The sequence below is a fragment of the Conger conger genome, chromosome 1, assembly GCF_963514075.1.
Source record: "Conger conger chromosome 1, fConCon1.1, whole genome shotgun sequence".
Taxonomy (NCBI): domain Eukaryota; kingdom Metazoa; phylum Chordata; class Actinopteri; order Anguilliformes; family Congridae; genus Conger; species Conger conger.
Window position 1 is genome coordinate 5,693,178 of NC_083760.1, and position 9,936 is coordinate 5,703,113.

Below are 9,936 nucleotides of genomic sequence, written 5' to 3' on the forward strand. Positions count from 1 at the left end.
TGACATGCAATAAACCATGTGTGAACAGTCTGCTTCGACATTTTGACACATGGCAGTGCAATCCTAGACGGGTAATTTCATTTGGGCGCATTACGAGGGCGAATGGCGGTTCCCCTGTCGCCATGTTTAACGCGTGATAAGTCCCCACAACTGTAAGTCTCCATGGCAACCACTTCATTGTGCAATTCGTGGCGTTTAAAAATACAATTCCAACTTTCACTTCAGTGTCATTGGCGGTTCTCATCACAAAGGCATAAGTCTAATTTACCCTATTAATTAAACCTTTATTATTATTATCATGCCAATTGCCACAACCAAAAATATAGGTCCAATTGAACAGTCATGTTCTGTCCATCACTAGCTGTTTGGCATGATTCTGTCAAGTATGCCATTACTGAACTGCACAAAGGCAAATCCGGCCCTGGTTTTTTGTTTTGTTTCATTTTCACCAACTGTGCAAAGTAATTTGAATGACTATTAACAATTAGATATCAAGTGAACAAAAAACCCCCCAGACATGAGAAGACGGAGAGATGGTCGAAATTCAGGAAGAGAAGACCGGGGACAACAACATTCTACGAAACAATAAATAAAATGTTTGACAGGCGGAAAAATATATTCGGACTTATTTCGTTTACGAACCCACGATCAGTCATCAAGATTTCCATTCAGCGATGAACTGCGTGAAATGAATTATTCTACACTGAGCGCAAAAGCTGCCTCCTTTTCAGCCTCCAAAGACACGTTCTTGAGCTGTCATGATGACGTATGACACGTCTGCGGGTGGACCAATGAGAAAGTGAGGCCTATGGTGGTTCCCGTCAGCGAATCAGGGCCACCTCATATCTAGTCAGGATTTCCCCGAGAGAGGATCGCCGAAACCGGGCAGAGAATACGGGGTTACATCGGGGGAGAGAAACCTGGATTTGCCGGCTGAAGAACACGTATATACCGGCTGTGGATAATCTGTTACCCCCCCGGACGGGATTAGGCTTCGTGATTCAGCGGTAAATAAAGGACAACCGCCGCCTTTCTGATGAGAAACCGATCCGTCGCGGGAGAGCAGTCGAACCGCGGCGCATAGGAGGCAGCTAGCTAGCTAGCTTGCTAAATATTTTCTCTGGACACCCTTCCGAGCCCAGGAGTAGAACTAGGTGGCCGGGGGGAAAGTACTAATTGGCTAATCAAAGTCCAGAAAGAGGGGGGAAAAAAAGTCGTATCGAATAGGCTGTTCTTGTAATACTTGCAGACACGGGGCAAAGAAGGACCACCGGCCAAGCGGACCCCCCGAGCGACGAGAAGGGGCCCGTTTAGCGGAGACGAAGCCAGGGTGTGGGGAGGAGTAGCCGTCTCTGGAGAGAACACGTCCCCCCCGCTCTACCGAAGTTACAGCGCCGAGCGAGCGGCGCCGAACGTGCTGGAACTGAGCGGAACCGATCACCGGGATTTGTCAACTGGGAGCCGGGGAGGAACCGGACAGAGACCTCATGAATGGAAATCGGAACTACAGGTTAGCTAACAACCGCTGTCGTTTTTCGACTGTTATGTGGTTTTTATATTTAGTTGGCCGTTGTCTGGTGGGCTTTCCCAGTTGTTGACAAGCGATGAAGTGGATCTCGGGAAATAATTAGCCAGCTAGCTAGCTTACACCAGGCAACGACCTTATTAGCTGGCTATTTTTTTTGCCAATGTTATGCACGGAAAAAAAGCTAAGATGGGTCCATCTGAGCTTGCTTTAGTCAGCCAAGTTTTTGCACAGCTAAAGAGCAACTGTGGCTGACTCGAGCGATGGACTAAGGAGACAGCTGGTCGGTTTTCTAGTTGTCCCAACCCAGCTTGTTCTAGCTAGCCTGCTTATCTAAATATCGTGTGTGGCCGTTGGTGGGGTGGTTTGCCGGTTATTAAAATTGCACAGGAAGAGTGGAAGTTGTTAGCCTGACCTGCCCGTTGTCGACGTCATTCGGCCTAGGCTGTTACGGACAGGTGGGAGTTAGCTAGCCGACTAATCCCTTCAGGTGTGTCTGACAGGCGACTCTCCAATCCCGTTTGCCTAGGCCGATGGCTTGGCTGTGTATTGGGGCGGAGCTGAAGTTGGTTGAACCGGCAGCTGGGAGTACGTTTCTATACGTAACTCAGGAGAGGCTTTTGGCTAGCTAGCTCGTTTAGCTACTTAATTTTTAGCTCGCAAGCTAATACATAATCTAGTTTTCCCCGGCGATCTCTCTCCCTTCTCCACAGGCTTGTAAAATTCATTCGTGGGCCTAACGAGATTAGTTTGTAGCAAATTTGTCCCAGCTTTGTAAGAATGTAACGTTAGCCATTTTCGACTTCTCTCCAGAAGTACACAGAAACACGCACGCACACACACACACACACACACACACACACACACACACTCTTTATTATGTACAGTTCAGTGAACGCTGCTTGCGGTTAAAATAACAGTAAAGTGAATCAGGGGCCGTCGTCACGTCTCGAAGGCTTCGGTTTCCTCTGTCTGTTTTTCAGCTTTGCCGGTAGCCAGCTAGCTAGGGTGATGGCGACCTAATGTGGCAGCGCTAAGACTTGCACACATGCACAAACCGGTCGGCAATGGAGGTCCGAGTGACCGAGAGACGGTGGAAGTATGTAAAAATGGCCGTGACTACGCGAGGCCTGTGGCCTTGGAGGGAAGTGGGGGGGGTGGGCAGGTTCATGTCACACTATTCTCACTGTTCAGTGAAGGATAATTCCTGTACTGTCCCCCACCCCCACCGCCCCTACCCAAGGTAAAATGTATCACAGTTGAACAGTGTGTCCGGTAGCCAGCGAGAAAACTCTGAAGTGGCAGTGTGAAAGAGTAATGTTGTGTACAAGTCGGCAGTAAACGACAGCTAATAGAGATGGAGGATTGAGAAGTCTGGTGTGTTGAGCATGGTGGCTGGCCCTTATAAATCATCCGGTCTGTCTGAGTGCTTAGACAGCGGAAAATGGAGGCCCGGTCGGACGGGGTGAACCCAGTTATCATAGCTAGCTTCTGGTGTATCTGTCCCGCTGGTCGGTACCTGGCTCCGATTTTTGGGTTGGACCACAGCTGAGTCAGGTGAAAGCCACTGCTTCTGAAACCCTTTTGAAGAGCAGGTTCTCTGGAATGTTTTGTTTTCAGAATTCCACGTCGGCGTTCTAGAATTCCTTCGATTGCTTCCAGTCCAGTCAGTTGTGTTCGTGACATCAGCATTAGAATGTTCAGTTAAGAACACCGTAAGCGCGCATTTGTGACATTGTGCGACGCTTGAGCGGGTTAAATCTTGCTCATTTCCAGGTGTTGTCTGAGAACTGTCCTTTGAGATGTTGGTTTACCCCCCCCCCCCACATTCCTAACTCTTAGACTTAGTCTGTATCATTATTATGACATTTATTCATAACCGCCATTCATATTTTTAATGTAATATTCAATTTGAGTCACTGCTAAGTTGGGATTGGCCTCTGTGTTCATCTGGGTGCAACTTCAGTCGATAGCATCACCTGTATGAGTGCAAGGTCTTTTGTTTTTAGTCAGCTGGGGGGCGGGGGGCGGTTCTGATGTAACAATCGTCGACCCTTCTCTAACGAGCGGTGATTGCATGTGTCGGGAAGCGTGCGTTGACCTCACCGGCCTGGCGGAGGTGAGGTAGCCCGGTCTGGTTTTGAGTCCCCCGCCTCTCCCCTCTGAGTCAGAGACGGGTTGAGTCACCCTCCCGCGGTGGATTGTTTTTGGGTGGGGGGGTAGTAGTAGGGGGAGTGGGGGTGGCATTTGAGAGAAACACAAAGGCCAGCTGACACACCTGAAGGCAGTGAGTGGAAATTTTGGGTGGGGGCGGGTCTGGCTGCTGGAGTGGAGAGTCATTGCCTGGGGAGTGTGAGTGTGTGAGAGAGTGAGAGAGTGAGAGTGAGAGTGAGAGTGAGAGTGAGAGTGAGAGTGAGTGTGAGAGTGAGAGTGAGAGTGAGAGTGAGAGTGAGTGTGAGTGTGAGTGTGAGTGTGAGTGTGAGAGTGAGTGTGAGAGAACAACAAACACACCCTGGGGTCTGAATGGTTAAGAGTGGCAGTTGGAGTGGTCAGGAGCGGTTTGAGTTGAGGGGTTAAGAGTGGCAGTTGGAGTGGTCAGGTGAGGTTTGAGTGGAATGGTTAATCGCAGCACGTGGAGCGGTCAGGAGCGGTTTGAGTTGAATGGTTAACCACAGCAGTTGGAGCGGTCAGGAGCGGTTTGAGTTGAGGGGTTAAGAGTGGCAGTTAGAGCGGTCAGGAGCGGTTTGAGTTGAATGGTTAACCACAGCAGTTGGAGCGGTCAGGAGCGGTTTGAGTTGAGGGGTTAAGAGTGGCAGTTAGAGCGGTCAGGAGCGGTTTGAGTTGAGGGGTTAAGAGTGGCAGTTAGAGCGGTCAGGAGCGGTTTGAGTTGAGGGGTTAAGAGTGGCAGTTAGAGCGGTCAGGAGCGGTCTGAGTTGAATGGTTAACAGAACTGTGGTGTGATAAGTGCCTCTCAGCGCCGGGCGGCAGGTAAATCATTAAGCGGCACCTGGAGGGGATTCTCGTACAGTGGGTCTCGTGCCCAAGGCCTTTTCCTTCAGACAGCGGCTTTCAGAACTTTCAGCGAACTAATAGCGACAGATTAGCTAGCTTAGCAACATAGCTACAGATTGACTGGAAAGAAATGCATAAACGGAAGACTGGCAGCAGTGAGGTATGCACGCCTCGTCTGTGGTCGGCCGAGCTGACCCCGCTGGCAGACCTGGCTGTCTGCGGTCCTGCCCTCCAGGCCTCCCTGGGGGAAAGAGAGGACCCTGGGCTGGGTCTCTGGCCGGCGGCGGCCCCACGCCTGGCCCTGTGCCAGAGACACTGTTAGCTGTGTGTGACGGCTGGCTCACGGCCTTGGGTTTGAGAAAGCTGGAGAAACACCTGTGATATTTACCCTGCCTTCCCACGGGTGAGACCAGGCGCCCCCGCCCTGACGTTTGGGCTGAATGTGGGGTGGGGCGCGGCCCTCCTCTATCTCTCTCTCTCTCTCTCTCTGACCTCCGCTGGAAGGGCCTGGAGACATGAGCGAGCGCCAGCCCTTTCCCAAGTCTTACTGGGGTTCGATCTGCTGGAGTCGGAGTCAAACCCGCAACCCCAGTCCTAACCGCTGTACCACGCCTCTGCCCAGGGGTTTGGCCTTTAGCCAGTGGCTGGGTGGCAGTGTGGTTTGGGGCAGGTGCAGCCTGGGAGTTTGCCGTCGGACCCCAGTGAAGGGGGACGGTAGCCCTCTGGGAATTGTTTGGAGAAACCCAGGAACACGCCTCGCCCTGAAAAACCTCAGACCGGGTGGGACCCCCCCCCCCTGGTCCCCAGCTGCCCGGAGGGGAGACGTGAGACCGGGCAGCTGAAGAGCCTGCCGGCTCCGACCCGCCTCGTTGTTTGTGGTTCATCTTCCTCTCAATCGCCCACACTCTTCCTCGTGTCCCTCTCCCTCACTCGCTCTCTGAACACACCCGGCTCTGGTCTAACGTACGGTCGTATGAAACGTGGTAGTAAAAACGTACGGTCGTCTGAAACGTGGTGTTAGTGAAAACGTGCGCTCGTATGAAACGTGGTGGTAGTAAAAATGTGCGGTCGTCTGAAACGTGGTGTTAGTGAAAACGTGCGCTCGTATGAAACGTGGTGGTAGTAAAAATGTGCGGTCGTCTGAAACGTGGTGTTAGTGAAACCGTACGGTCGTCTGAAACGTGGTGTTAGTGAAAACGTACGGTCGTCTGAAACATGGTGTTAGTGAAAAGGTACGGACGTCTGAAACGTGGTGTTAGTGAAAACGTACGGTCGTCTGAAACATGGTGTTAGTGAAAACGTACGGTCGTCTGAAACGTGGTGTTAGTGAAAACATACGGTCGTATGAAACGTGGTAGTAAAAACGTACGGTCGTCTGAAACGTAGTGGTAGTGAAAACGTACGGTCGTATGAAACGTGGTAGTAAAAACGTACAGTCGTCTGAAACGTGGTGTTAGTGAAAACGTGCGCTCGTATGAAACGTGGTGTTAGTGAAAACGTACGGTCGTCTGAAACGTGGTGTTGGTGAAAACGTACGGTCGTATGAAACGTGGTAGTAAAAACGTACGGTCGTCTGAAACGTGGTGTTAGTGAAAACATACGGTCGTATGAAACGTGGTAGTAAAAACGTACGGTCGTCTGAAACGTAGTGGTAGTGAAAACGTACGGTCGTATGAAACGTGGTAGTAAAAACGTACAGTCGTCTGAAACGTAGTGGTAGTGAAAACGTACGGTCGTATGAAACGTGGTAGTAAAAACGTACAGTCGTCTGAAACGTGGTGTTAGTGAAAACGTACGGTCGTATGAAACGTGGTAGTAAAAACGTACGGTCGTCTGAAACGTGGTGTTAGTGAAAACGTGCGCTCGTATGAAACGTGGTGTTCTGAACGCTGTGGGGAAAGTCCATGTTTCTGGTGAAACTGTCTGTGCTGGAATTGCACGCTGTGGCTTTCGGGCTGAGTCCCGGGGACCCCCTGTGACCGACACTAAACCCCCCCCCCCCCCCCCCCAGCTCTAAAGAGAGAACGTATTCACCGTGATTAATAATCAGACCCGGCCTGCTGTCTGTCTCTCCCTCCCTCTCTCTCTCTCTAATTAATTTAAATTTAGTGACGCTTCACTGGCGCAACCCCCAGAGCAATATCCGCAAACCATGAAGTGAAATTACGCCACATTATCACTCCTATGAACGTAACAACAATTATAATATAAATGACAAACATTAAGTGCAGGTAATGAGTACCCCTCTATCAGTCTCTCTCTCCGGTTGCCTCTCTCTCTTTCTCTCTCTTTCTTTCCATTCTGTTTCTCCCGCTCTTTCAGTCCCCCCCCCCCCCCCCCCCAGACGTGGGGGTTCGGGGGGAGGGGAGGGGGGGCACTCTGACTTGTGCCCCCAGTCAGGAAGCCGACCCTTCAAAGCGGGTGTAGGGGGGCTGGGGGGTGCGTGTGGGGGATCATTCAGCAAAGTCTCAGCAATACACACACGCATGCAACCCCCCCATCTCACACACACACACACACACACACACACACGCATGCAACCCCCCATCACACACACACACACACACACACACACGCATGCAACCCCCCATCTCACACACACACACACACACACACACACGCATGCAACCCCCCATCACACACACACACACACACACACACACGCATGCAACCCCCCATCACACACACACACACACACACACACACACACATGCAACCCCCCATCACACACACACACACACACACACACACACACACACACACACACACACAGACACACGCATTCAACCCCCCATCTCACACACACACAGACACACACAGGCACACTCAGACACACACACACTCACAGAGGTGGCGGATAGCTCCCGGTTTCTATGGAGAGGGGGCAGCCTTTTCGGGGGGCCAGGGGGCCCCCATTGTTCGGGTGGGCGGAGCTGGCCCTTTATTTGTCAGGAAAATGGGGCGACCCCCACACGCCCCTCTCTGCACCCCAGACTCCTGGAGTTGGGGTACCAGGCTCGGTGGAACCCCGGGTCTGAGTGCGGCTGTCTGCTGGTCTGGACCACAGAGAGCAGGGGCTGGTGAATATGATCCCTGCTGACCTGTGACCCTTGAACTCTGAACGCGCGGAAGGTCTTTGGGCTGGCCTTGGCCCTGGGTTGTGGGTTATGCGGGAAGGGAGGGTTAGGGAGTGCCCCTGAGATAAGGGTATATCTGCGCCTGGATCTGTGTGTGTGTGTGTGTGTGTGTGTGTGTGTGTGTGTGTGTGTGTGTGTGTGTGTGTGTGTGTGTGTGTGTGTGAGAGTGTGTGTGTGAGAGTGTGTGTGTGTGTGTGTGTGTGTGTGTGTGTGTGTGTGTGTGTGTGTGTGTGTGTGTGTGTGTGTGTGTGTGTGTGTGTGTGTGTGACGGAGGGAAAGGGAGGTGGGGAGAGACGGGAGGCTGGGGACTCTGTGGAGCTGCTGCCAGAATGGGGGACGTGTCAGTGGCAGCAGACTAGGAGGCCGAGCTGGGCCCAGCTTCCTGTTCCTGTCGGTTGTGGGGGCCTGGGGGGTGTGTGTGAGTGACACAGGGTGAACGTGTTTAGGGGCGGGGTGGTGGGGGGGGGGGACAGAGTTTAACATCCACAGTAAACGAGAAACCATCCCCTGAAAATTATTCTCCCTCTTTCTCTCAGAATGAAATGCATCTGTAAATATTGTCAAAGCAGATGGAAATACTGTACAGTACATAATAATGAATGATCATTCTCGAAACACAAATGACACAATAACAATGTTAACACTGAATCCACAGTATCTCCCTCTCTCTCTCTCTCTCTCCCTCTCTCTCTCTCCCTCCCTCTCTCTCCCTCTCTCTCTCTCTCTCTCTCTCTCTCTCTCTCTCTCTCTCTCTCCTGTGCTCGTGTTTCTCCCTGGCCTGTGATTGGTTGACAGGTTTTTTTAGCCATGCTTCGATAGGTCTCCAGAGGGCAGAGGCCAGGGTCGCTTCCCGCCATTAAATGTGTTTTATCATGCTTCTCTCTCTCTCTCTCTCTCTCTCTCTCTCTCTCTCTCTCTCTCTCTCTCTCCTTCTCTACTTTTCACCTCTGCCTCATCTCTTTCTGTCCCTGCTCTCTCCCTCCCGCTCTCTCTCTCCAGCTAACACAAGACATTGCCACAACATTGCAGCCACATGGTGACAATGTTATTACATTTACAAACATCATTGTGCAAACATTTTGTGTTGTTCGGTGGGATATCTCCCTCCATCTCTCTCTCTCTCTCTATATATCCTTCTCTCCCTCTCTCCTTCTCTCCCGCTCCCGCTCCCTCTCCCTCTCTCTCTCTCTGGGTAACAGAGGGCTCCATTGAGCCTAGACTGTGGAATCCCTGCACAGCCAACATAAATTCATTCATGGGGGTCCGGGTGTGCGTGGGCCCTGGGTTCAGCTTGGCTCTTCCTCCTCCTCCTCCTCCTCCTCCTCCTCCTCCTCCTCCTCCTCCTCCTGTTCTCTCCCGGTTACCGCGTGCGTCTCCCGGCGACGCCACAGCCGTTTCCATGGCAGCGCACCCTGTCCCTCCTGACGCCCGGTTGGTTGCCATGGCGAGTGGAGGCGCGTAGCCCTGGGGAGTGGCCCGGGGGGAGACGGGTTCGCCCAAACAACAGCCCCCCCCCCCCCAACACACACACACACACACACACACACACACACACACACACACACACACACTGCGCTGTCACCCTGAGTGTCTGGGGCTGACTGCTGTGACTGAAGCCATTGTCTCCACCTCTCTCCCACACACACTCTCCCTCCTTCCCTCTCTCTCACACACACACACACACACACACACACACACACTCGCACATGCACAGGTACTAACACACATACTTGTACTGACATGCGCCTGTGTACTGTACCTACTCTCTCACACACACACACACACACACGGCTGTATTGTGCATGTTTCTGAGAGAGGGAGAGGGAGAGGGAGTATGTAGTTTACAGTAGCTGGTTCAGAGCAGGTTCGTGCTGCTCTTCCCCCTCAGCTGTGGGCCGGGGGCCCCGCCACCCCCGTCCTGTCCCTGATTAGCCTCCTCGCGTCCCTCGCACCGCCCCGCACACCCCCCCCCGCACCCCAAACCTTCACCCCTACGCACCCCCCACCCCCACAGACGCCCCACACACTCCCCTGCCCGACGGAATGTTAAGAGCAGCCGGGTCCAGTGCGGGGCGTCCGCTGAACTGCCCGATTGGAGCCTGCGGTCATGTGACCTATCCGGGAGCTGCCCAATCCCGCTGCCGCTCCAGAGCTCCGGCCAGCTCTGCGGAAAGGGGCGGAGCCTCAGCCTGCTGTAAATATTTACACACTTTCACTGAGGCTTCGGCACTCCGCGTCTGACCTGAACAACTAAATATAACC

The 9,936-nt window shown here is 52.7% G+C and overlaps 1 long non-coding RNA gene across 1 annotated transcript in view; it reads left to right on the top strand.

Moving 5' to 3' along the window:
- The first annotated feature begins 859 nt into the window (after window positions 1–859).
- LOC133127364 (uncharacterized) overlaps window positions 860–9,936 on the top strand; it is an 18,103-nt gene continuing 9,026 nt past the window's right edge. The window contains exons 1-2 of the long non-coding RNA XR_009708619.1: window positions 860–1,007; window positions 1,250–1,510. This is a non-coding gene — a long non-coding RNA (uncharacterized LOC133127364). The remainder of the gene's footprint in view (window positions 1,008–1,249; window positions 1,511–9,936) is intronic.